Raw genomic sequence first — 23,908 nt, forward strand, 5'->3', positions numbered from 1 at the left:
AGGCCCTGAGGAAAATAATTTCCCTCATGGCCTATGCCATATTTGGGTATGCTGTGTAGGGGGTGTTTTTAAGGCAAGGAAAAAAGGTATGAGGGGTGTGTAAGATGTAGGAGTCAGTGTGTACGAGAATGATGGACCTATTAATCTGTTGCTTCCGTTGCGGCGCTAAACGATGAATCGAAAGAAACCAACTAAAGAGGTCAAAGGGTTTTCCGAAACCGGCCTCTCCTTATCCGGTCCGCAACGCAGTTAGTAGGCAGTCGCTTCCACCGCCAAGACATAAACACCCCTTACCCTATGAACTCAGGTACCCCTGCTAAGTCACCAAACGTAGCAATCCACTGTGGTGACCTATGGCAGAAGTGTTCGTTGTCCAATAAAAGGTTCCCGATGCGGCTGTACCTAAACTCCTAAATTAATACAGATTAAGAAGATTTTGAAAAAAATACCAACGGTTATCAGAACAAACATCGTCTAGTGAGGAGGGTAAAATACATGTTTTTTTGTAAATTTAATATCGATTGGTTGCCGGCAATCAAACTTTAGTATCCCCAATTACAACATAAGCCCTTAGGGAACCTCAACGTTCCTGAATGGAGTAATTATTTTAATTTAATTTGTTTCAATGCAAGATATTTTAGAAATAAACACGACTACCGCCATTATCACAACCTCGCTTTAATCCTAACTCCCTTAACAACCATTAAATCAAAAGCGCAACCAACTCCAAACATCAGATAGCTCCAATTTAACATAATTCTTAATTACTGCAAAAATTAAATTGCCCACCCCCTTTGCAACCCCCCGTGGCAGGGCGACAACGAAGCGCGCACCCCTATTGTCATTATTCTTCGTTTAGTCGCCCAAACACTTAGCGGGGTGCTCCGCCCGAGTAGTAAACCAACCCTTAACGCACTCTTAACTGTTTATCTGTTAAGAGTTGGTTAAGGGTTTGGTAGTTAAAAGACGCCACTTGGGAAAATGCTGATTGGAAAATTGGCAGCGAGTTTTAGAGTGGAGACACGTATGGCATAACATACATAACAATTTATTAACGATGGGCTTTGTAATTTATTGAGTTGAGGCTTAAAAGATTTATTATAAATTTAGTAGATAATATTGACTTTTGTATTTCCAAAACATTAAAAATTTGCGCGTTCAACACGCTATTCTGTCCCGTTCAGGGTGGATCAATGCAAAACGAACTCTCAACAGAATTCTTGCCTGAACAGACTATGCAATAATTACAATAGCGTATTATCCAAGGTGGATATTTTCAGCTGCGAACTTACCAAATACAAGAGGTCCATAAAAGAACATTTCTCTGATGGTTTGTGAATAATGTTAAGTTTCTATTGTTTATATCTCTATTATGATTTGATTTATATCTACAACCTCTCTCCATTGCTATAAATGTTTTAATAGATGATTTATTTTGTAAATTTTTCGAATTATATAATCTTTTGTTGTGTATAAATTTTTTAATTCATATTCCTTTCTTACAAATTTAATTTACTTATTCCTTATTATGCTGTCTCAGGAGAGGTAAAGTCACAAGGAGGAAATCCATAATTGGTTTTATTTTGGCTATATAATACTTATCTACAAACTGAAATAATGGAAGGGTTACAATAATATTTTTCCTGTTCGATATTATCACTTTTGTACAGCTTGCAATGTTTTCTGTGTATTGCAAACGCGCTATATACATCTTGTTTTTCAATTGTCAGTAAAAACAAATACTGTTTTAAAAACTAGATAAAATTATTTTTCCGGTGTATGCATTTAAAATAAATATTACTATTTCTAAATAATAACATTTTAATATCAAATATGAAAAATGTTGTCAAAATGCTAACCACATCTTTACTTAAATTTCTACTCCAATCATAGAAAAAACTCGATATTTCGAAAACACATTCATTTTGTTTTGGGAATTTGTAAGAAAACTGTACCTTCATTTTTAACTCCCTCATATAATACAAACATATTTTTTAAAGTTTTATTTTATTCATAGATGATTTAGAGAGTACATGTGGTTTTTTTGTGATATTTTACCCTCCATGCTAGGGATGACCCTGTGTTATGGCGGTTGAATTTTACAGTTTGCGGACATAGAATATATACATTTATTTATTTCATTTCATTTATTTATTTATTTCATTTAAACGCCCATAGGGCTTTTACATACAATGCAATTATGTTTTTTAAATACAATAACAGTAAAGAGTTTACATAATATATAAGAATATACAGATGACATAAAATATAAGATTTAACAATGCAAAGGTTAACAAAATATAGGTAACATGAAACAAGAGTTTACGAAACTTAGGTAACATGAAATTTAAATAAATGAAATAAAAATATATGATCTTCCAATATCCTCCAAATCAATTGAATAAAAAAGGATGAAATGGTACTATAATATAAAAAAGAAAAATGATGTATAGCTAGTTTAGGTTGCAAGAAGAGGATTAAAAGTTAAACCGATTGTTACGATAGCGGCGCGAAAAAGGTATTATTTGACTATTTTCATTTTATTAACGCATTCCAGTATAAATAATTATAGTGGAATCCGTTAATAAAATGGTGCGAAATAGGAATTATTTGACTATTTTCATTTTACTAACGGATTCCAGTACAAATATTTATACTGGAATTGGTTAATAAAACGGCCCGAAATAGGAATTATTTGACTATTTTCATTTTATTAACGGATTCCAGTATAAATATTTGAGGCAAACTGGAAAGAATTATTATTTCTCTATTCTATCATACGAAAATTAAGTATTTTCGTATGATAGAATACTTTAGTGCTACTTTATTTATCCATGTTTTAAATCAAAAAATATAAAAAAATAAATAATTCAATTTTTCATGATTTCAGAGACAACTTTGAGAATTTTAATGTTAATTATTTAAAAAAAATACTCTCGCCTAATTTTTATTTTATAAATGACAAAATTGTATTCGAATGTAAATCGGTCGATTCCAATTTAAATTTAAGCCCAATAAAATGCTGTACTAATTATTATTATTTTTATATTTCATCATATTTACATACTGGATGGGGAAAAATTATGTTTTAAATAATTTCGTTTGCTAACAAAAATTGGCCAAAACATGCATCCAAAATCGTTGAAAATTAATTTGCTTACTGGCCTACCTATATTTTATAATTTGAAACATAAATAATAAAATAGCATATATCCGTACCAGATATTTGCAACATAAGTATTTTGGCCTCAATAAATAAAAATAATAAATGGATGATTTGTATAGCGCTGTTTTTGTGCAAAATCACCTCAAGGGCGCAAATCCAAATTAAAGTTTTGTATGAAAAAAGCCACGGTGCCGTTCCTCTAAACAATATTTAAAAGTATTTGTCCATATTTTCGATGTTAAAGCACACCTTCATTTTGTAAATTTCCATTTTCATGATTTTTAAATTAATTTTATTTATCTTTTTACAGACACATTTAAGATAAGTATAAAATCAACTCTACTGTCATATCTACCTAAATTGCAAAAATAGTTTGTTTAATACCCAACTCTTATTCCAAAAACCAATATATCCCCCATTAATCCACCCCAACATAATTTACGAAAATTCAAACAAAATCCACGAAAATAAGAAGTAAACAATCTATGGAATTCGCTTTATCTCTTATCTAAAATGCCTTGTATTAAATCTTCATCCTATCGCGGGTATAGTTGCAGATAGCACTCACTTTTACTTTCGTCTTTCTTTGTCTATGGTATATTATTTTATGTACGTGAAGAGCCCCCTTTCACTACATAGGAGGATAATAAATAGTAGACATTTTTATTTATGGGCAGTGACGTCATTTGACCCGCAAGCCGACTAGCGTATGGGCCTAATTACGAAGTCAGAACTGTCGCTAAGTAATCTTCACTCTTTAAGATAGTCTAATCACACATAAATAGTCACAACGAGTAAATTCAACAATCGCCGCCATTTGAAAGCTGTCGTCGCTCGATGGCACTGACTTGATCACGTTACACTTCTAAATCTGTCATGCGCCGAGGCCTGTATTGTACACGGAGAAAACTGACTGATATAAAATATTGCTAATTTATTAAGAATCTCTTCAAATTATTCATTATACGGTTAAAAACGGGATTGCAGGCCTTTAACGAATGAATTGATAGCTCTCCTAATAGAAGCACGAATGTGTTATCGCAATGTTGGAACGCGTGTTTATAAAATACTAATAATTATGTATTATCAGGACACGTGTTCCTATATATTAAGAATGTACTAAAAGTCTAACACGAAACGGCCTGCAATCCCGTTTTTTAACCGGATTAATAAATCAACAATACTCTTATTTTTCTCCATATAGCCGGCCTTGAACAGCGAAAGAAATATTTTCAGAGTTTATACCGATTATAAACTTACTTATAAAAGATATGAACTAATTTATGTCGTTTGAAGGCGTTTCCAGTGTCTGAAACAAGCTAGTTTTTACTTGTAAATGTGTTCACATATTTAAGTTCTTTCTTGAAACAGAAAATAATTTTCATTGGCCTATCTGAGACCTACGATACGAAAGTTCTTACGTGAATTGGCGGCAAATTAAAAAAAATATAGAACCAATTTGTAGGTTGTTAGTTGTCTATCTTCTTAGTGCGTCTGCCTATGTGATATTACAAACTGTTACGCAAAATTATTCAGGAAAAATATTCCTCTATTCTTCTGTACTGCGTAGAAGCCCGGACCCGAGACCAAGCATTGACATGGAAGATAATATAAGCGGTATAGATTTGGATATGATGTATATGAATCAGACCACAAAAAAACCTTTTTTAGACATGTACCTACTACAAAAAACGTTTTCTGACGTCATCCACAGTTATTTCATTAACGAATCTGTGACCTTTCCACTAAATAACTAATTAACTCAATTTTTTTTTCAATTTATTTATTTCATCAAAAAATTACAGAATATATAATATATTTATATGTCAGTTAGAAACAATGAAATTGTTGAAAGAATAATGTTACAATAATACAGCAGTTTCTAATTTAAGAAAAAAGTAGATATTAATGTAAGAGTGTTATATAGAAATGGCATAATATGCTATATTTTAGGTTGTGCACAACCTGCCTCACTAGGCGAACCTGTATTGAGGCAGAATTTTCAGTTAATTATTTCTCCATTTTGTCTATGGTTTGCTTATAAATGTTTAATATGGGTTCCCATATTAAATTATTCCCAACTATCACACCGTTCCCCGAAGGTGTACGTCACGAGGATGGAAATAACTCAGTCTAGGCACACTATCATTGCTTCATTCACATTTATACATCGTCTCATATATACCCTTCTATTATCTGACTCTTGAAATGGTCCGATTTTATTTACTAAGTATTTCGTTCACTTGATCGTGTCATTCACATTTGCGTCATATATTCTTCTTACACTCCTGGTCTTTGTTCTTTCTTTTTTTACATAATCTCCACACAGGAGGCCCTGAGAAAAATATTTTCCCTCAGGGCCTGTATCATCTTTGGGGATGCTGTGTGGAGAGTTTTTTAAGGAAAGAAAGGAGAGGAAGTTCTCGGAAGGAAAATGGTATGAGGGTTACGTAGTAATCTGGGGGTCAGTGTGTCCAGGAGTGATGGACTTATGAATCCATCCCTTCAACTGCGGTTCAAAGCGATGGGTAGAAAGAGTCCGGCCGGTGAGTTCAAAAGGCCTTCGTCAACCAGTCTCTCTCGATCCAGCCCGTAACGCAGCAGATGGGATGACGTATCCGCCGCCCAGACCTAGACAAACCTAAAACGTCATGAACCCTGGCACCACTGATAAGTTACCAAGCGAAGCGAGCCACTTGGGTTAACCTATGTCAGAGGTGTCTCGTTTTACATGCCTAAACCGTATAATCGTCCCTTTCTTAATCTCCCTGATTAGTTACTCTTTCAAGCTTACATGGGCTCTGCATTATTTGCGAATCTCTATATTTCTCGCATAATCATTCATGGTTTTACTACGCTTGGGCGAACTCATTGCTAAAGCATTCCGTTTACTTCCATCCTTCTTCTGGAATAACTTCCATACTTAATAACTTAATATAATATATATAATAACTTCCTCACTGCCATACATCAGGGTAGGTACCAGCATTCCGATGTGGACTGCTAGTTATGGTTCTTTGGACATTTTTTTGTTGGCGCCAACGACTCCTCCATTAATGGAGTTTCCTGCATTTACCCTAAGCAATAATACTTTGTTAGGAATCTATAACATTAGGATAGCGGAAAAATAGTAAAAAAACTGTAATTAACACAACGTATTATCTGAGATGACGAGAGATCGGACAGTCATGCAAATTTTTGATATACTTACCTACTACTAATAGTCGTCTTGCTTTCACGCCGTCCCTCTCTACAAGAATTAATCTGAAATCAGTTAGCTGGTTACTGTAAAAATAAAGTTAAAGTTAGGTTATATAAACTTCTCATACAAAATTTAAAAATAACATTACATATATTTAATTAAAACACTACGAACCCAATGGGGCGTTTCACCAAGAGCCCTTTCTGCTTATCGCATAGCCTTTCGCATCCCCACTTATAAAAGAATAGACGAACATAATATATATTATGCTGCTTAGCTTGAAAAACAAGAAAATGTCCAAGAGGAAAAGCCATTTGCATTGTTGGAAGGCAGTTTACAAGTCCATTTGTCAGTCCCCCACTCCACAGACGAGATACAAAGATAGATAGGTATGTTATTATTCTCGGCAATCTCCCATCGGCCATCTTGATTTATTGTCTATGGCCAGTGACGTCACCACATCCTCCGCTGGCGCTTGCTGCTAGGGGCGGGCTATGGTGGCACTAACGCGGGGTTATTTGTGTTTTTATGTCTGGCAGACGAGCAGAATGGCCGAGGGGCTCGGTTTGTGGCGGATTTTATTCCCGAGTCATTATTTTTAATGCGGGTGATAAATTTTAATGCGAACGAAAAGTTTTAAGTCGAATTGTTGAAAACAGAAAATTGCAAAGAAGACATGTCACGTGGTAATGTGTGAATATATCTATGGATCGCTAGATATATTAAAAAAGGCAGCAATTAAATATCGAAGGACCAAACTTTATTATACTGCAATTGAATACACATGGTAGTATTAGTGAAGCATTAGCCGAACGCTGGAATATAGTGTACCAATAATGTTTACTAAAGTAGAAAAGATCTTTGCATTTGAATGAAAATGAGAAACCTAACACTAAAATCGTAAAAAATGGATAATAAACGAAAAATCCATGTATCAGTAAAATTATTTATATTTTTATAATTACACAGTCTAAAACATTAGTCCATAACTTTTGGTCTGCATACTATTGATTTTTATGGTGTTGACACATTAAAAATAATATTTTCCACTTTTCTATGAATGGAATATGTGCAATCCTTCTTATTATTCTAATTAATTAAGACAACATGTAGAACCGGTAGACAAGAAGTGGCAGCATGTCGCGGCTTTGATGGTCTACCTTTTTTTAAACATAACATTGTATTATATTCCTAGTTTTTCGTATCATTATAAATAAAATAATAGACAAAGTAAAGACAAATATGATTTAAGATTTTCACGGCCAAAAGTATTTTTGCTATTTGTTTTTGGGGTTTTATGCCGAGTTTCGCTAACTCCTTCTTTAGCCAACGTTTCGGACAGCATTGCAGTGTCCATCATCAGGGCAAATGTGTTATTTGAGGTTGTGTTAAAATGTGAGCTTATGTTTTATATATCTATTAGTTCCAAGTTTCCCAATAATTTTCTCCCAAGTGGAATACAAGTAATGTTCTGGTAAATTGGAGAAATCCTGGAGGAAAATTTATTTCTATACTAGCTGAGGTAAAATTAGTGTAAAATTAGTGTAAACTAGTGTAAAATTTCATCACAAATTGTTCAAATTATGCTTAAGGGGGGAAAGGGGTGGTTTTTCGAAATCTCTTGTAGACAGTGATCTTATTGTTCTTTTGTTAAGTGTGCAAAATTTCGTCAACCCTGGAAAAAACTTTACATTTAAAAAAACAACGTCACGTGGCGACGTGCACTCTTTTTAAATACATTTATTTGAATTTCAATTTTGTTTTCAGTAACGAATTAATGCAAATTTTAGAAGCAGAGATTAATCCACTTCCCGACATCAGATCGAGCTGAAACTCAGAAGTTTGACTTGTTGCCGATAACAATGCATTATATCATTATATTCAATCACGAACACACATGCGGACAAATACGCATTTTTCTGAAATCTGATGACATCACAGCAGTTCCTACCCGATTGGCATTTGGCGAGGTTGTTGAATTCAGTCCCTGGGAAGAAGGTGCAATCCTCAGTCAAATCACAAAAAAAAAATTTTAACGACATTCAAAATAGATGTATTATAGTACAAAAAACTTGTTTTTACGACCGATTTTTTATACTAGCTGAAGTCCCCACCGTTGTCCGGACACACGGATATTTATGAAATCAGACGTAGTCAATGACCTTTCTCTTGTTTTGAAGAACAAGTGAGCAAAATTTCATCAACCTCGGGAAGAAACCGTAGATTTGAATAAAAATCAAATCCTCGCAGCCTGTCTACAGACACCCTTCTTTATAGATAGTAAATAAATCTACTCCATATTGATGGATAGAATCTGGATACTGGCTTTGAATAAATTCAAAAATGTTGCTATATTCTGAGCAACGACCAAACTACATGGACAATCAAATAAGTAATGTTATAAAAGTATAGTAGGTATGCGATGCTGTGCGTAGGTGTGATTTTCAGTAGTGGTGAGCGGTGTTGGCGACAATTGTTTTGTGCTTGAAATAGTGATTCATGGCCATCTCCCTTGTTTCTATTATCTACGAGATTATTTCTGTTGTTTACTACGGAATGAAGAGCAGTCCAATGGCAGTAAATAAGAGTGCGAGGAGACATGAGGCCGCAGCCATCTCCAAGATTAAATGGTGTGGATTTATGAAACCGAAATATGTCCTGCACCCATCCCAACATCCCCTTGTTGAAATATTCAAATGCTTCGTAGGATTTATATACAGGGTAATATTCTGTCAAAATAAGATTATTGTAAACAAAAACAAATTTGTCGGGAACCCGAAATAATCTTTATTTTAAAGGATTTAAGATTTTTAATGAATTACCGACAGATGTTAAGAAGCTAAAAGCTTTGCTACTTTTCGTGGGTTATGCCTAAATACTATAAAGAATATGTTTTAGATGTATTGTAAAGTGTCCTTAATGTAATAAAAATAAGTTGTTAAAAGGTTTGTACTAGATATAAAAATCTATTTTTTATAACTAAATATATATTATTCGAAATTTTTATGGTTTATGTATATATTACGGTTTACGTGTATATTTTAGTTTATCTGTATATTATGGTTTATGTGTATATTTTGGTTTATCTGTATATTATAGTTTATGTGTATATTATGGTTTATAATAATAATATAATAATATTTGGCTAATTTATATAGCGCGTTTTCGTGAATAATCACCCCAAGGGCTGTACAAATATATTTATTAAATAATATTATGGTTTGTGTATATTTATCGGTAGACTTGTGCACGGACAAAAGTTCCTGATAAAAAATATTGTCAATTTATTAAAAATCGCTACAAATTATTCGTATTTCTGTTAAAAAAAATTATAAAATAATCTGTTCAATTCAACACCTACCTAGTTTTTTTTGACATGTATAACAATTTTTACTCTCCAAAAAGCAAAATTTCTAGGACGGGTTGTTTCGGAGAATCTGAACAATTCATCAAATTTCAACGTTCATTTTCAAGTTCTGTGAAAGATTTTTTCAAGTTCTGTTTTTATTTCAGTTTTTTTAAGCAACTAACCTACAATGATATAAAAACAGAACTTGAATAAGTCTTTCACAGAACCCGAAAATGAACGTTGAAATTTGATGAATTGTTCACATTCTTCGAAACAACCCGTCCAGTGTTCATATTTGAAAATCAAGTTAAATTCCTTGATTTTTTGAAGTGGTGACCTTTTTTACGAATGGTAAGAACTAGTTATAACATACATAATTGAAAACATTGTTTAAATATAGTAATATTAAGAACACTCTGTAGCTGTAGAAGGCGCTCTCAGTTGTATGAATATATCGCGAAGTAACTGTCATCAGTAAATATTATTATTTATTTCAGAGCAGTGACTAGAAACACCCTTCACAATACAATATATTGAGATGAATATTACAGTCACTGGGTGAACGACAGACTTAGATACCATTCCACTCGAGCGATTTTTGGCATATTTTGCCAAGTTTGCAAAAACGTTTTAAGCGATCACTTATAATATAATCTGACACAATTATAGAACCTAAAAATATGAAATAAACGGTGAAATTTAGGAAGATTCATTGGTTTTAAACCGCAGTAAAAAGTTTGATATGTTACTATATTAATATTTTGAGGAATGGTATTAATTAAATAATATGCGAAATGTATATACAGGGTTTTCCAAAATAAGAGGTGTTATTTTGAATAGCCCGCTATTTCGGTAGATGTTATTTTTGAAGCTGTCATTTGACAAGTGGAAACTACGCCATTAATAAAAATGGAACGATACACGCTTCAACAACGCATTGAAATGATTAAAATTCACTTGAGTGAATCAAATGCAAATCATCTTGAGTGATGAGGCCCATTTCCACCTCGGTAGCTTCGTCAACAAGCAAAATTGTCGCATCTGGGGCTCGGAAAACCCAAGAGTTATTGTTGAAAAGCCTCTCTATCCTCAACGTGTGACTATTTGGTGCGGTTTATGGTCCGGCGGAGTCATTGGACCTTACTTTTTCGAAAATGAGGCTGGAGCAACAGTTACGGTGAATGGATTGCGCTATCGAGAGATAATTAATGATTTTTTATGGCCGGAATTAGATGGTATTGATCTGGACAACGTTTACTTTCAACAAAACGGCGCTACGTGCCACACAAGCAATGAAACCATTGATCTTTTACGATTGAATATCAAAATAACACCTCTTATTGGAAAAACCTGTATATATGGCACCAATAGCTGGAATAGTTACCATTCCTGTTTAACAAACAGAAGTAAGCAGTGTTGAACGTCTTACTCGGCTCATTTTACATTAAAAATTGAAATCTATATAATATCTTCTTCTGTCTCCTCTCTAATGCTATTTATAAACTGGACAAAATTTCTGCGAGCCGAGCAGCGAATTATGGGAAACCGCAAACTAGCTTTGTTGCTTTCCCGCAATTCGGGAAACGGCTCGGTTCGGCTCGCGGAAATTTTGGAATTGATTTCGAAATTGGAATTGATTGTGTCGAAAAATTCAGAACAGTGATAAAGTTCTTACCAATTTAATATATTTTAGCATTTTTTTATAGCTATTTTCAAAATTGAAACTGATTTGTTACGAATTCAGAAATGCAATAAAGACGTACATACCTACCAATTTTTACCAAGCATTTTTACAAAAAAATATAATATTTTAATTGTGTATATAAAATGTGTATTAGTTTTGTTTAAATCTCTTAGGGTGAGAAGTTTATTTATGCTCTTAGGGTTAATCTCCACGGGTGAAGTCTTTCTCAGCTTTAACCATTTCCAAGAAAAAAATATTATTTATTTTTATTACTAGAGTTACTAACATAATATTCCGTGATTTTTCATAGGTCTGCGCTAATTGCAGAAATAAAAAGAAACCAAAAAATGATTCGTCGTGTTAAAGCGGCGTTTAACTTTCTCGGCACCTAACCCTCGCAGCAGGGGGTGATTTTAAAGTGCAGAAAGGGGGTAAAAAAATACGAAAAATCTATTGTTGCAGATGGGGTTGTTTTCAATCATAACAATTTTTAAAAAATGATTTCATTATTGGAAACAGCTATTGTTACGAGTTTAAATGGAGCAGAAGAAAGGTAGTTTATTTACTGTTAATGTATTTTTAATGTGGTTTATAATATCAAATACCGTATAGTGTTAATTAAACCTCCAACGTCTGACATTTCCCAAACATTCTGATGGCAGAATGCTACACTAGCGCCTCCTAGCGGTGTGATTTGTAAGCCATGGTTTTCTTTCATTTTTTTTATTCAACGTAGGGCTTTTATGTATGTAAGTGGTAAAAATTTGACAAGATGCATAGTTTAGAACAAATAGAAGAAATAATAAAAATAAGATTACAGAAGATTAAATGGTAACCTACCTTACTGATTTTTTTGCTTATCTCCCAGTAGAAAGATCACCATTAAGAAACTTTGTTTGAAATGGCTTTAGTCATGTTTGGTGACCAGATCTGAACAGCCAATTTGGTACTCTCCGCACTGTCCTTTACCTCTTCCCCGCCTCCTTCCCATCCTCAACTACCTTTCAACTCACAACTTACCCCAATTGGAGATGCCACACAGAAAAAAATGAGTTTTGCCTATTTATTAAGAATCTCTTCAAATCGTTGGTGATCTGGTTAAAAACGGGATTACAGGCCATTAACCAATGAATTAATAGGTTTCCTGATAAACTTTTCACGATCACGATGTCGGAACACGTGTTCATAAAAATCCTAAGATTTTCACATTTCGTCATCAAGGAAAATGAATATGTATTCCGATATATTAGGAATTCACTAAAAGTTTATCAGGAAACGGTCTACAATCCCTTTTTAACCGGATTACCAATAATTTGAATAGATTTTGAATAAATTAGCAATACTCATTTTTATCCGTGCATAGTTCACTGGCTCAAGTCGTTTGGGAGCAGTTGGAACTTTTATGCGGTACCTAACAACATTAAAAAAATGTATCCAGATATTAGTTTGTCTTGTTATAAAATGGATGAATAAAAAACATTTAAACTGATCCACATCTACATCGAAATATCCATTCTTCTTATCATGTAGTCACAATGGTAGGTAGATATCTACCTTCATAAAGTTCTAACCGAACCCTCCTATTATTACATTAGCCTTTTGTGAGTCCTTATAAATAATAATAGCCGAATGGACGAAATCCTTAGAGGAAATATAATAAATTATCTTAATTTTCGCAAACTATCATCATGTCCGCCCCCTTGAACGAGTAGCTACTAACTAGTATAATAAATAGTTGTAGCCACTGAATAAGTCATATCTAGAATTGTGATCTATACCAATTTGAAAGAAAACTGACCCTTCTAAGCCCAGGCGGGCCATTGAAATTATTTATCAGCTCAACAACAAATTTGGTAATGGGATATTTTCATAAACTAGGAAAACCGTTAAAAATGAGTGAAAGAATTAAAGTTTATTTATTCGATTCTGATCATTGTACTAAAAATTTGTATTTTTTTTCCGATTTGGTTCCAATTGGCGACAACGTCATTATGACATAGAAACCGCCACAGGCTGGTAAGACGGCTGTTACCAACGTTGCCCGGCGTGACATCACGCCGCCGTACACATGAAGAAAAACGAAAATGTCTTTTTGGCGGCAAATCGAAAATGATACATTTTAATTCGTCATAGAAAATTTATTCGTCTACATTGATACAATAAGAATACCTTCGCTATCGTAATTTTTTCGAGAATAAATTGCCCACTAAACATTGAAAATGTTTAGGTAATCAATTTTACCAGGAGTAAGGATATATTGAGTTTATTCTGGGCACGTGGACACGCCCACAATAAATTTCTATCGGTTTATTTTTTCAATGGTGGTAGCGAATGCCTTCGAACTAGGTTTCTACCGACCAATAAGACCACGCAAGCAATAGTCACAAACATCATTGAAATAATATTATAAATCAATTAGAAATTGAATATGGAGTTAAATATATTAATCTTCATTTTTTGGATTTAAAAAATGCGCGTGGCAAGAATCTCTGCGACTCGAATCTTACAAAACATCATTATTTTGGATATATACAGAAAATAGGAACACACTTAATACGCCAATTTTATTTTAAAAACACTTTTCATCAGTTATATAACAAGTATTTCAGTTTCTGGATGAAAATAATGCACTTTGGTAGGTATTTTGGTAGCCCCTCTTTACTTCTGCTGGTAAAAGATGAGCTATTTTACGAAATACACCAATTAGTTGAATAATTTTTTCTTTTAGTTTTTTCTATGAGCTGTTTGAAAGTCAGATGTTTGTCAATATGAGGCCCAGGTATTTTTCACTATCTGGAATATGTAAGTTTCTTTATTCTATTTGTAATGATCTCTGCTTCTCCTGCCGAACACTTTGCCAGTGACTATGAGGTTCTCCTGGGGCTCGATTCTCGACGAAATCATTCCACTCGAACAACGACTGGTTCTTCTTCTTCTTCTTTTTTTTAAATGGCTTTTCACCCCAGTGGAGTGTTCTGGCCAGTGTCAAGTAGAGAGTGTGCGGAGTATTTGTATTTGTGTATGTGTAGGTTAATATTTATTTACCAAAGAATTACAAATACACAACATAAATATATAATATACAGTTCACTAAACACACTAAATATAAATAAATAATAATAATAAAAAGATATATATATATATATTACATATACACACATATAATGAATATATGTGTGTATATATACATATTATATATACACACATATATTCATACAAATATACGCACATACATACACACATACATACATATACATATATATATATACACGTATGAATAATTCGGTAAGTAAATTTACAAGTTGATGCCATTAACTTTAATAAAATAAGAAATGATTTTATATACTCGTTTGTCAATGGAAGATAACAAAAATGCAATGTCGTAGGGGGGCAATATACCTGTATTGATCAGATCAGGTATGAAATTTTTATAATTATTATTTAAAGGGCAACTGAAAAAAATATGGTTGAGGTCCTCCTCTTCAAGACGACACTCACACATGGCAGAATTCTTAACCTGAATTCTTGTCAGGTGAACATTGTGGCAGCAATGTCCTATTCGCATACGGCAAATGGAAGAAGTTGAAAATTTGTTCAAAGAGAGCCCAGAAAACCACGGTTTTGAAGGAATCGTAGGCTGTAATTTGTAAAAATGATTACCCTTTGTTTTACTCGACTCATTCCAATGATTCTGCCATGTGGAGATCATGTTTTCTTTCAGTTTGACTAGAAGGTCGTCGGGGTTTAAGAAATTATACAAAAACTCTCCGGTGTCGATGGCATCTTTCGCCAATAAATCTGCCTTTTCATTACCAGGGATACCGCAGTGGCTAGGAATCCAAGCCAACGCGATCTCTCTGCCAGAGATAGCTAACGTATGTAATAAGGAGCGGATTCCAATACACAAATCATCTTCCGGGTAGTGGAAAGGGGAGGAGTTTAGTTTTTGAAGAGCACTCAGGGAATCGGAGAGAATTAAAAAATTTTCAATTTGAATACTTTCAATGTATTTTAAGGATTCTAAAATTGCTATGCATTCAGCTGTGAAAATTGAGGCTTCTTTATGAAGTTTTATTTTTTTACTAATTTGGTCTCTTGGGCAGTGGAACGCCGCTCCCACATGGTTAGATAAGGAAGATTTAGAACCATCTGTATAAATAGTTTTCCAGCCGGTCCATTTCGAGTTTAAAATATGGATAAATTTACTTGGGGCTTCGTGGTTGCCAGGAAAGCCAAGTGAAAAAATAATATTAGGTTTGCGCGAATGAATTTGAAAGGAATTTAAATATAATGGAAGTCTGTCATGGGGATTTAAAATAGGTTTATAAGCATTGTAAGTATGGAGGCTTTTGACGAGAAGTGGGATTGTTTTGTTCCTCCAATATGAAAGTGATCTAACTTGAGCAGAGAGAGAAGCAATTTTGTCCATCAGTGGGTGATTAGACAGTCTGAAACATTTGAATAAGAACTTGTCTGCCAAGAACTGTCTTCTGAAATGGAGAGGAGGGTCAACAGCCTCCACCTGCAAAGCGTTAATTGGGGAAGATCGCATGGCTCCGATAATTAATCTTAGGCTTTGAGATTGGATACGGTCTAACCTTGAAAGGTTTTTTTTAGAAGTGGGCTCAATAAGGAATGACGCGTAATCCAAATGGCTTCTAACATAAGCATTATAAAACAATTTTTGCGAGCATGGATGGCTTCCCCACCAGACCCTTGACACGGCGCGCAGGGCGTTAAGGCCAGCTTGACTTTTGTTAATAATGAGATTTACGTAAGAGTTCCACGTTAGCTTAGAGTCTAGAATGACCCCCAGAAATTTTATCTGAACCTGGACGGGGAGGATTATGTTATCGATTCGGATTGAAATGCACGGGGCAACACGTTTCCTAGAGAAAACGATGACATTGCTTTTGGTTGGAGAAATTTCCAGGCCGTGATTTCTTAGAAAAATGCAAAGATTTTTCATGCTAAGGTTGATCATTTCCTCCAGAAAAGCAATAATTCGTCCCGATATATAGATAAAAAAATCATCTGCATACTGAAGAATTTTACATGATGGGAGTATACTCTGATGCAGGTCAGAGGTGTAAATATTAAAAAGGATAGGACTAAGGACGGAACCCTGAGGCAAACCCTTGTTTACCGTTCTCAACAGAGAAGGGGAGTTCAGAACCTGGATTTGAATTTTTCTGGTAAGAAGAAGGTTGATTATGAAACTGGCAAGCTTACGGGGGATGCCGATTTGTAATAATTTTCTCTGTAGAACGTTTAATAAAACATTGTCAAAAGCTCCGGTAATATCTACGCAGACACCGACAAGAATATTTTTTTCAGCTAGGACCATCTGTATATCAGAAGTGAGAATTGAAATGCTTTCAGTTGTACTTTTTGATTTTCGAAATCCAAACTGTGAGCTGGGAAGAATTTTCTCACTTTCAACATACCAGTCTAGTCGTCTTTTTATCAAATGTTCTGCAATTTTAACTAAAGTAGAAGAAAGAGCAATGGGTCTGTACGAAAGACCAGAACTGGGGTCCTTTTGGGGTTTCAGAATAGGGATAATTAATTGGGTTTTCCAGGAGGTTGGAATTTTACCTGTGTCAAACATCAAATTTAAAAGTGTAAGAAAATAATTATGTAGGGCAACATCACAGTTTTTAATGAGGCTATACGGAATACCGTCTTCGCCGGGAGCTGAGTCTCTAAGGTCGTTTAAAACCTCTCTAAGTTCAAATATATTGAAGTGTGAGTCTATCCACCCTTGCGTACGAAACGAGTATGTGAATTCCGTTTCATTCCAGTTACTCGCAGTGGGAGGAGCTAATTTATCGGCAAATTCCTTCACCCATTCTGAAGAGAGTGGATGAGGAACGGGTGGGACGTAAGAACCTCTGAATCGGCGGATTGAATTCCAAACAGCTGAGAGTGGGGTATCGGGAGATAAGGAAGAACAAAAGTTTTTCCATCCTTGCCTTTTTTTATTTTTGAGCAATCGCTTGGTCTTAGCTTCAATCTTTTTGAAGTTCAGGAAATTATCAAGGGTCATGTTCAAAGAATATATTTTAGCATACCTCTTCCTGGAATCTATTGCGTCTGCACATTCATTATCCCACCACGGGGCTGGGGGAGGTTTTCCTTTATTGCCAGGTAATTTGATAGGAATGCATGTCTCTGCAGCCGCGATGATTGATGAAACTAGCAACTCGTAACATTCCGTGACATTGTCTTTAGTCGGAGAGGGCAGACTAAGCATGGAGAGCTTTATGAGCTTTGAAAAATCAGTCCAGTTGGCCTTCGAGGTTACAAATCTCGGTTTACGATTACGAAACGTGAAAGCCTTGTTGGTATGGAGCATGTTGGAGGATTCTATGAGGATTGGATAGTGATCACTCCCGTGCGGGTCCTCCAGAACTTTCCAGAACAAGGATCCGGCTATGTTTGAGTTGCAAATGGTAAGGTCGACCACGCTGGGTCGTTGACCTGGTACCTGAACACGGGTAGGGGAACCGTCATTCATAATGCAAAGATCAAGATCGTCAAGAAGGTCAACAATGTCTCTGCCCAATCTGTCGCAAGACACAGAGCCCCATAATCCGTGGTGAGCATTAAAGTCACCCAGAACAAGGAAAGGTGGTTCTATCTTAGAAAGCATTGCTTGAAGAAATGATTTAGAGGGTTTATTAGAAGGGGATATATACAGGGAAAGGATTGTAGTGCCAAAAACCTTAGCGGCCGTCACCTGAAAAGGGCAACCGGCTGGCTTAACATCTACTGGGGAAAAGGGTAAGGATGTTTTAATGAGAAGAGCGGAGCCACCCTTCCCATCTTGGCGGTCGTCACGAAGACAGTGGAATCCTCGAACTCTGAAATGAGAATCCGGTTCAAGCCACGTCTCAGAGACGGCAGCTACTGCAATGGAGAGTGAGTTTAATGTGTGTAAGATGTCTACTGATTTGTTTCGGAGACTATGGCAATTCCACTGAAGAATCCTCGTCAGAGGGGCCATTTCTAGAGGTATTTATAATCTGTACAATCTGTTTGGCAACGTGGGACGGTATTTGTATATTGTTTTTATTTAAAGTCTGAAGGATGTGTAAAAATGACGTGATAAGTGTAGAATTAAGATCGTTAATGTTATGTGGGTCTGCGTTGACAGGTGACTTGGGTATTGTTCTATCAGAGTTGGGAGGGAGTTGTCCATTGGGGAACCATAACAAGGATTCGTGACTAGTGGCATTCTTTTTTGGGAGAACTCGGGGTTTACTGAACTTTAAAACTGTTTTCTTCGTTGATGAAGAAGAAGATTGATGAGGGGAGGAAATATTTTTGGATGCAGTTTCAGAATAAGAAATGACAGCCTTATTGAACATTTTGGATGCTTCCGCATACGAAATGTTCTTTACAGCCATTGTATGTTTGATGTTGCGTTGCCTTGACATTTCAGGGCAAATTTTGCTGGTCGACAAGTGGTTTCCTGAGCAGTTTAAGCACTTATAATTTTCCTCCGTTGAATTACAGCTATCGCCACTATGAGACAAAGTGCACTTATAGCATCGAGGTTCTGATCTGCAGAGGGTCTTCGTGTGTCCAAACCTACAGCACTTGTAGCACTGCACAGTTGAAAACACGTAGAGATCCACTGGTAGGGATACGTGGAACATGGTGACATTTTGAGGGAGATCTTTGGAGTCGAATGTGAGGACAACAGACTGAGAGGGTCTCCATTCTATGGCGTTTCCAGTGTTAAAACGATAATTTAGTCTGCGAGCTTTAATGACCTTTCCGTAACCCTGGGGAACCTTAATGTTCTCCAAGATGTCCTCTGTCGTCCAGTGTGGAGGAATCCCCTTAGTGACTCCAAGTTTAGTAACCTGGTAAGAAGGAATGAATACGTTATAGGAGTTTTCCTTGGCAACCGCTGATTTAACAAAATTATTGGCTTCAGCCGCTGTCTTAAACTCGACGGAAAGACGGTTACGACCAACCGACTTAACTCCATTCCAGACAGGACTGATTTTATTTTTGTGGAGAAAGTGACCAAAGTCAATGTCATACAATGTTGTTGGACCTCCTTCCTTTGAAATTTTAGTGACATGTGTGATGTATGGAGGCCTGTCTAAATTGTTGTAAATTCGTGAGGGTGTAGGGGCTGGTGTCGGTATGGGGACAGGAGTAGTTGGACTAGCAATTGGCGTTGTGATCGACGAGTTGAGTGGCTGGATAGATGGGGTCTGCTGATTGGACGGAAGAATACCATTGTCTACAAAGCTTCTATTTTTATCAAGGGTAGGAATTTTGTGGGGTACTTTTTCGGAATCTGTACTGGAATTTCGCACAAGCTTTAAATTTTTCCTTTTTTTAGTCGTTACTGTGATGAAGTCTGAGGGTTCTGGAATATCGGTGGCAACCGTTTCCATTGAGCCCACCGAGGAGTCTGAAAAAGAGCCATCGTTGATTTCGTCCGGGGGATCAGGAGGTTTAGCCCGTTCCATCTCTATACTAATATTTTTAACCTACCTACATCAAGTATTTAACAATACTTACCGACAAACAGATAAAAACAACACAATATTTAACAATTAACACAAATATAGTTACACAAACTAAATTACAAAAGAATAAATTACTAAATGGGTTAAAATAACTAATATGTTTGATTTGGTTTGATTTATGTGGTGATGAGACACTCCGACCTAGCTGTCACTTCCCAGCAAAAATTTCGAATCATCAACGACTGGTTCGATCCACTCGTTGTTCGGGCGGAATGACTTCTGACGTTTGGCGTATGTAAGTATATACCTTCGACTATACTCAAGAATAAGAGTGTCGACCAATGAATGTACTTTCAACGGCGATTGCGAGTGGCCTAAATTGGAGAATCAGTACCCAGATGCGAGTTATTAGTTTGGAGAGCAATGTGTTCAAAGTACCATAAGATTCAGGATCGGCCCTGAGCCAAACGGCGCCTAGCGCGAGTAAAATTTTGACTCCCCCTGTCAAAACCAGTAGACGCCAATGTAAGTGATCACTGTAATCAAAAATATTCCTGACGATTTGTATTTTTGTATTGCGCCGTTTTTGTGAAAACAATCGAAGGGAAATGTGTTCAGATTGTTAGGTGACAGTGTCAGGTCTTGCGCTTTGTGGCCTTGATAATTCGGCGCCCGGAGCGGACTGCTCCAATTGCGCCCGTGTAGGGCCGGTCTGACTATGTTGTAAGTTGTAGGCATACAGTTAACAGCATATATTAGATGCATATCTATTCCAAAATGGATTAATTAGTCCGGAACACAACCGATCACATGGTAGAAAAATTCCCGATTCTTCAGTTTCCTATAGGCACATTTATGCTGATACTATCGATTATCTGAATAACCTCAGCACTTTAATCACCATCAAGAAGAAGTAAGTTTCACTACAATAATACATTATTATATTACAATAAGACTAGTAAAATCAAAACCTCGAAAACTTTTTCCAATCAACTTATTTCCCTCCATTTCCTGCATGCTTCATGAAAAAATGTTTGATGAAAAATCCGCTAGAGGCGCCCTCACACAGATGAAGTACCTACCCCTCATCGAGTAGGAACTGTATCAAATTAAGTCGAAATACAGTACCTACCCAAAGTAGCTACCTAATCAGGGTAATGGACACACTCCCCTTAGTTATTATAACTTCTATACAACGTTATGCAATCCATTTGGATATTTATAAATCCGGAGATTTAATTAAATACTTACTTATTAATAACTTAACACGTCATAAAGTTTGAACAGATGCGAAAATTAAAGTAAAATACATTTTAGGTAGATGCCTACGTATATATATTTTTCAATATGAATGCCGCACAAAAGTTACGATAATTATTACTCCCTGCCTTACCACTGCCCGGAGCGAGTGAAGCTATGGCATCCCCTATCATCGGAGTATTCGGCAGGCATCTCTGAAAAAAAATACATACCTGAAATAAAAAAAAATTAAATACCTGAAAAAAACCCTTGACTCTGTGCAGAAATGGGCGGTCCGTTTGATAGATTCCCCAAACTTAACAAACGGACTGCAATCTTTAGAGCACAGGCGTCAGGTAGGTATGCTGTCCTTGTTCTATCGGTATTACAATGGAAGATGCTCTGAGGAACTAGCGTCATTGATCCCTTCGGCACCGGTGCGTAGTCGGGATACACGCCAAACGCGCGCCCAACATTTGTACACGGTTGACATTTGTCACATGAGAACGGGTCGCTTCTACGATTCGTTCTTAAGTTCAACAGCTCGGCTGTGGAACGAACTGCCGGCCTCTGTGTTTCCTCCCTCCTACAACATGGGACTCTTCAAGACCCATGTTCACTCCTTCCTCTCCACAAAAAGACCCCCCACACAGCATCCTCAAAGATGACATAGGCCCTGAGGGAAATTATTTTCTTCAGGGCCTCCTGTGTGGAGTTAATATTAAAAAAAAGTATGTTGTGAGACCGTATAGAGTGGGAAAGGGAGGGAGATGATGTAGATGGAGGTTGAGAAGTGCCTGGCTATTCAGGTCTGGTCACCAAACACGGATAAAGCCATTTCATACGTTTCGATAGCAAATGGTGGAATTTTACCAGAGCAATACTGAAAGAAGGTGTCTATCACGCGGAGAAAACTTACTGATGTAAAATACTGCAAATTTATTCAAAATCTCTTCAAATTATTGATATTTCTGTTAAAAATGGGACTGCAGGCCCTTTCCGGGTGAATTGATAGGTTTCATGATAAACTTTATGTAAAAAAGGAATGTATTTTCGCATTTCGTCATTATATAAGAACTGGGTAAATGCAGCTGGATTAACACGTGTTCCGATATGTTCGGAAAGTACTGTCATTTTATTAGGAAGCGGCTTGCTGTCGCGTTTTCACCAGGATTTCAACAAATCAGCAATACTCGTTTTTCTCCGTGCACTCACAACTGGATAGGATTTGAATTGAAAACCACGGAACGTTAGGTACCTAAAATCTATAATACAAACCTAGGTACAGCCTTAAAATTTTTTTTCAGATAACTTGATAGAATCGAAGCTCCACAGATCATTATGAAAGATTATTAGATGAAAATAATTTGCATTGAATTTTCAAATTTCAAACAAAAATCTGTGCAAAGTGCATGACTTCACAGCTCGCCGTTGGGAACTTCTGCTGCTATCAGCCTAACAGATTCGTGTCACACATATCGGTGCAGTAGCTACCTCTTTTACAGTTTTTTTGTAATCCTATCCGCTTTTTCCTAAATGTTAATGTTTTGTTGGTTTGATGTCCATAAGTCAAAAATTATATATGTTTCTGGTTTCATTAATTATATATTATTACAGTTTAATTGAGAAATTTAACATTTTCACATAGATTGACGTAGCATTATTTTTATTACAAATTATTAAATATTGTACTATACCACACTGTGCAAATAAAATCAATCATTGCCAACATCAAAGCATTTTCATTCAAACAAATTAAAATTAGTAATGTTGTGTTTATTTAAAGCAGTCAAAAATAATTTTCAGGGATATCCGTTTTTCCGACAATTTATCCACCTGTCGGCAATTTTCGGAAGCTTCATTAAAACGAAAGAAAACAATAAAAAATAAAAACCAAACCGAACCTCTCGCCAGAGTGTAAAACTAGGTACCAAATTTATATCGAAATAAACTCAACAATAATAAAAAATAATGCTCGTATTATGATAATGTTATTTCAAAAGTTTGTCGGCAATAATAGACCCCAGCCATTTTTATTTCTCTTCTTTTCAAATGTGTAAAGTTGTCAGAGTTCTACAAGATGAGAGAAAGGGAAGAAAAATCGATGAACAGACTACGCACTCCTTATTTTCCTCCCCTTTATAAACACGATAATATTTTTTCTACAAACAACTTAGCCTGAAACATCTTTCATTTGAAAGGGGCGTGTTTTTTATTTACCTACCCTAGACAGCGAAAATATTTAATTGGCGGCAATCATATAATTTTGTAGCCTTAAAAAGATGAATTTAAAAATAAATTCGTTCCATTTTTCAATGTGCGCGCCATTTCTATTCATTTCCATATAGCATACTCATATTATTTAAAAAATTGACTGATGTAATCGACATTTTAAATTGGATACACTGTCAATAGCATTTAAACTGAATTAGATTGATTGTTTAATTGATCTGAATATCGCAAATTGGCTTTTTGACGAGCAGATAGCTGCTATATTGTGCAACCGCGAAAAGCGCCTTGCCTAAAATGGTCACTTCTTCAATGGTGTTACGCCCACGCCGAACTGTATTGTAAAATATGTAAATATTCGGTAATGGCCGTTGTATCGACCGCTATTTGGTCTCGTTCGGATGGTAGAATGTCCCGAAAGGAAGTGTATTGCGTTTTTCAAGGCGTCACAGGACATTACCTCACTTTTTTCGAGATAGTAAAAAGATTTTTTCACCACAATATCCTTTCGATAAACGGACGTGCATGTACTGGAATCAGCCGG

Source organism: Hesperophylax consimilis, chromosome 27 (assembly GCF_061612785.1).
Source record: "Hesperophylax consimilis isolate HC1 chromosome 27, BYU_Hcon_1.0, whole genome shotgun sequence".
NCBI classification, from domain to species: domain Eukaryota; kingdom Metazoa; phylum Arthropoda; class Insecta; order Trichoptera; family Limnephilidae; genus Hesperophylax; species Hesperophylax consimilis.